Below are 5,324 nucleotides of genomic sequence, written 5' to 3'. Positions count from 1 at the left end.
TGGTTTGCGAGAGTCTGTGTAAGGGATTGGTTGTGCAAGGGAAAGACATATCACCTGCAGTGCATCCTATCTAAGGTAAGCTGCATTGTTGTTTGATTGTTTTTTCTGAGTTGGGTATTTGTTGGTCTTTTTTAAGGCTCAATGCAGATTTGTCTTTGTGAGAGAGTCTCTACCTTATTGGGTTAAATCCTAACTGTTCTAAAATTTGAATTTTAGCATCACATTTATTTATATATTGTATCTTTAATACCTGAGGGTGTACTTTATCATGTAATTTTACACCCCACAAATATTAAAATTTACATCTGGATTAAAAAAATTAGAAAAAGATTTTTGACATGTTGTCCAAATCCTAATGGATAATCATAAACTGGATATGATATCCATTTTTGGATTTTTTTTTACATGAAAAAGATACAATTTTTGTTTTTTAATGAAAAATATGCTTGGAAAAATTTCAGGATTTGGCCGTATACAACACACACACACACACACAATTTATGTCTTGCATGAACAGTAGGACGTGAATTATGTTTTACACCTACTGTTCATGTAGTGAACAGTAGGGAGGGGAGGAAGGAAGAAGAAGAAGAAGAAAAAGAAAGGAAGAGAGAGAGAGAGCGGACAACCTGGTGTGGTGGTGGTGGTCATCATTGGTGGCTGGCGGTTGGAGCTGGTTGCAAGTCACGGCTGGGAGAAGAAAAAGTTACATAGGAGAGAGAAAGGCTGGAAGGAGAGGAGAGAAAAGGTCACGGTGGTTACTCTATTGTCGGTGAGGAGCTAGGTTGATGGAAATGATGGTGTTAAAGTCGGTTGTGGAGGTGGAGGACGGTGTTGATATTGCTGCTGCCGGTGTTGAACAGGGAAGAAAATGAAAATGTTGGTGTTGATGGGCTGCTGCTGTTATGAAGGAAACGGGAGGAGTGTGGTGGAGAGGATGGTTGTTAAGCCAGCAGTAGTAGTGGTGGTGGCTGAAGGCCATGGTGGAGAGAGAAAGAAAGAAGAAAATTTGTAGAAACCTGTAGAAAAACTGGTTTTTTGGCTGATTTTGAACCCGATTTTCTTCTCCCTCAAGCCATGAAATCCACCTCTATTTATATGCAATGGAAGAAGACAATCTTGGCTATACTAGAGAAAAATTTCAGATTTTGATTCAGTTGGGAATGATCCCAACCATTGGCTCAAACTAGGTATCATGAGTTACAGAGTTGGCCTATCTAGGCTGTCATTAGAGATAATGTATTGTTATTTAGCCTGAACTGATCACATAAAGTTGTAGATAAAGTGCAGATGATCATTTTCATACAAGGTTTGTCAAATTTGATAGATGTTAGGTATATTAAATGCTGCTGCTGCAAAGCAAGTAACTGGATCAGGTTTTTTAGAGAAAAAATGAAGATAATAAATAGTGTCGATTCCTTTTTTGCCAAAGTTCATTTTAGTCCTTCCTCTTTCAACTGATTTCAATTGAACCCTAATTGACCCTAAACTTTTTTATTTAATAAGCCCCTAATTTCAATCAATTAACTTGGTAAAAATTAAATTTGGTCTCTTAAAATTTCAATCTTTTCAATTAAACCAAAATTAGGCTCCTAATTTTTACCAATTAAACCCAAAATAAAATTAATTTGACTAATTTAAAATATAATTAAATCCATGCGCTTAATTAAATCCTTCAATTGGACCCAAATTAATTTTTAAACATAATTAAAATTTAATTTGGCCTATGATTAAATCAAATTAGCTTATTAAAAATTTAATTATGTTATTGGACTTACTTTTTATGCAAAATTCATCCAATAATCATTCAATTTGACATTGAATTTGCATTTTTCTTCATTTTTGGGCATAATGGGGCATAATTAGACCTTGAATTTCCTTAAAAAATTACAGCTTGATTTTTTTTTCTATTTTTGTAGTCCTCCTTTATCTTTTTTCTTAACATTGTCAGCCTTTATTTTATTTTTGATTTTTTATTTAAAAAAAAATATTTTTTGAAGAATAACCCAGAATTGGGTTATGAAACCTGCGTTGGAATATATCGGCATCTCTTTATATACCAATTAAGATTCAATTTCACAATCAATACTTAGTTCATGTTAAAATTGCATTCCAAAAAATTTATTCAACTCAATTTCTATGTTTAGTTAACAAAATAAATATTCTAAAAAATTAGTTAACAAAATAAATATTTCAAGTTCCACGTACACCCAAACCATTTTATATGATCATTTTAAATGTTAGGATATACATCTCCAATTATTAAGAAGAAACTAATTCAAAATAAATAATTAGCATAACTAAAGTTACTCATTTTGTGCACATATATAATCTGTTCATCAATTGCACAAGGAAGAACACGTGAGGTTGTTCAACTTCTTCCATAAAATCTCTTCTTAGTTTCTTAAAGTATTGATCTTTTCTACTTTATAGAATGTGTTTAGACAAGATTTTCTCACCATTTTTCAGCTCCCTTCTTTTCCTCTTTATGCATGCAATCGGTCATGGAAGACAAAAAAATGAGAGATTATTATTATTATTATTATTATTTTCTTTTATCGTACAAATCTCTTTCTAGTTTCTTAAAGTATTGATTTTCCCTACTTTCCAGAATGTGTTTAGACAAGGTTTTCTCACTATTTTTCAAATCCTTTTTTTCCCTTTTTATGCATGCAACTAGTCATGGAAGAAGAAAAATGAGAGATTATTATTATTATTATTATTATATATTTTCATTTTTTCCTCTTGACATACAATGCTCCCCTAAGTTTCATGCATTTATAAATTGACTCCTCTTACCTAACCTTTTCCACATTTTGTCAAGTCTTTTCTTTTAAATAAAATACAAACCCTTCTATCTTTTTTTTATTTGAATCTCTTCACAATAATGTATTTACTCTTTCATGATGAATATACATATTATAATTTGGTGATATCTAAATTGTGGTCTTATTCTGGATTTCATATATTTGGTATATAGTTTGAAGTTTTGGTGACAAGCAAATGCAAGTAGTATGTGAATAGACTCAAGTTAGCTACTAGTATAAATATTTCATCAAAATTGATTCCTTCAACTTGTGAGTATCCTTGTGCCACTAGTCTTACTTAGTTTCTAATAATTGTTCCATGCTAATGTGATTTGTTCTTGAATATTCATTTCAGTCCAATTATATTGTGACTATCAGGACATGAAACTAACTCCAATACATCATTTCTATTGAACTAATTTAGTTACCCATGCATGGCATTGATCCAACTTTCATCTTATACAGCTTTGTTAACCTTTTTAGGTTCAACTGGTGATTAGTAACACACATATGAGATTTGATTAATAATTTTTTTTTCAACCTCATATGTTCATCTAATTTTCCAATGATGTTTTCCTTAGGATGATTGTGCTTTATTCATGAAAAAGTTCTTTTTCTTGGGACTGTTTAAACCTATGCATGACTGTTCAAATAAGGTTTCTTTTTTTTGTTTCAAACATGTTATCAAGGTTATTACTGACATATTCCTTTAGATTGTCATCAATGACAACATTGATTGTTTTCATGATAATTTGAGTTCATAGATTGTAGACTCTATAGGCTTTACTATGCGATGAAATATCCAAGAAAAATTCCTTCATCACTCTTGCTATCAAACTTATATAAGTTTTCTCGATCTCTCAAGATATAACAAGAAATTTTAAATACTATAAATAGTTGATTGCGAGCTTCTTGCTGTTCCACAACTCATAAAGGGTGAGTTTTGCACCTAGTCTAAATACAATGCAATTTAAAATCTGGACAATTATGTTGACAACTTTCCCTTAGAAGTGCAATGGAGCATTGTCTAAGCCATTTCTTGTACAAGTCTATTTTTTCTCTCAACTACACTATTTTTTTTAGGAGTGATTGGAGTAGAAAATTCTTGATGTATACCCTGTTCATCATAAAAAGATGAAAAATTAGTGCTTTCAAATTCTTTCTTATTATTACTATAGATTCTAGAGATAAAAAGATTTTTTTTTTCTATTTGTAATTTTCTGATCAATTTCCCTACAAGATTAAAAGATTCAGATTTACCTTTTAACAATATAACCCAGGTATATCTTGAATAATGCAATGATCATGATATACTTCTTTCCACCAACACTCTTAGTTTAAGTTGGACCCATTAGATCCATATGCAATAATTCAAGTGGTCTTGATGTCAAAATGTGTTGCGATGTCACAATGTGTTGCGATGTCACGGTAGTATAAATTAATTACCCCAGCTTAAAACACAACACAAGATAATATAGAGCTAGCAAGGGGTTGATCCCACGAGGAAGGTTCAAGTTAGATTTTTATGCTAGATGATATGCAACTTGGAGGGGTTTTGGATGTTATCTAGGCTAAAGCAAAAGAAATTAGACAACTATCAAGCAAAATTAAATGAAATAAAATCAAAAACTTATCAAGACAACAAACATTGGTCTCAAGCACACATCCTCCTATAGAAATCAGAATTGATCATGGAAATGAAACATCAATTTATATTTTGAATATTTATCTCTTCTTAACATTAGTTAGTTAATGGATCCGCTGTATAACTGACCCTAACCATCAAACAACCATAGTGTCTGCACTAATAATTTAATTCAATGGCAACTTTAATAACTAGATAAGTTGATTAATCAAGAAAACATAAATGTCCACAGTCTATGTTTGATTTGATTGAATGTTATCTCTCAGATTAATAACATAGATCTGCATAATTATTAAACTCAGTTGCTTTACAAGTTTATATACCATAACTCTAGTTTTGATATCAAACTTAGCAATATATTGTCTACAATAATAACTAGAGTCCACTTTAACAATTAAAATAAACAATTATAGAAAAAATAAGTATAGGAGAACAAACATATTCATCATATAAACTGAAAAGAAAAGGTAAAATAAATCTCACAATTCTTGAAATTCAAAGGTTTCTATGTCCTCACAACCAAGAAAAAGTGTTTAGTCTTGCATGTTTGTTGAACAACTAATGAAAAGAAGGAAGAATGCATAATCTTGAGTTTAGTCTTGCATGTTTGTTGAACAACGTCAAGAGATGTTGGTGCAATCCAAACCAGAATCGCAGAGGAAGGGGGTGTTTTTCTCCTCTTGACTGGCTGCCCCCCTTCTCTTCTCTTATTTTTTTATATCCTAGTGACACGACTAAAAGATTGATGTCTTCTCCCAAGTGCAGGAGTGTCGAAGTAATAAATAACCCGGCAAGACCGGGGTCGAACCACAGGGAGGTTAATTGTAAAAATTATAAACAACAATTATAAAACAACAATAACAACAACAGTA

General features: G+C 31.4%; 1 long non-coding RNA gene across 1 annotated transcript in view; it reads left to right on the top strand.

Annotated features, from left to right (window-relative positions):
* The window catches only part of LOC105114387 (uncharacterized), a 31,276-nt gene extending 26,220 nt beyond the window's left edge, over positions 1-5,056 (top strand). Inside the window, exons 3-5 of the long non-coding RNA XR_840123.1 lie at positions 749-754; positions 954-961; positions 5,045-5,056. This is a non-coding gene — a long non-coding RNA (uncharacterized LOC105114387). The remainder of the gene's footprint in view (positions 1-748; positions 755-953; positions 962-5,044) is intronic.
* The last annotated feature ends 268 nt before the right edge of the window (positions 5,057-5,324 follow it).

Source organism: Populus euphratica, unplaced genomic scaffold (genome assembly GCF_000495115.2).
Source record: "Populus euphratica unplaced genomic scaffold, PopEup_1.0 scaffold514.1, whole genome shotgun sequence".
Classification (NCBI taxonomy): domain Eukaryota; kingdom Viridiplantae; phylum Streptophyta; class Magnoliopsida; order Malpighiales; family Salicaceae; genus Populus; species Populus euphratica.
The sequence above is the reverse complement of the archived record's forward strand: the minus strand, read 5'-3'. Positions and strand labels throughout refer to the sequence as shown.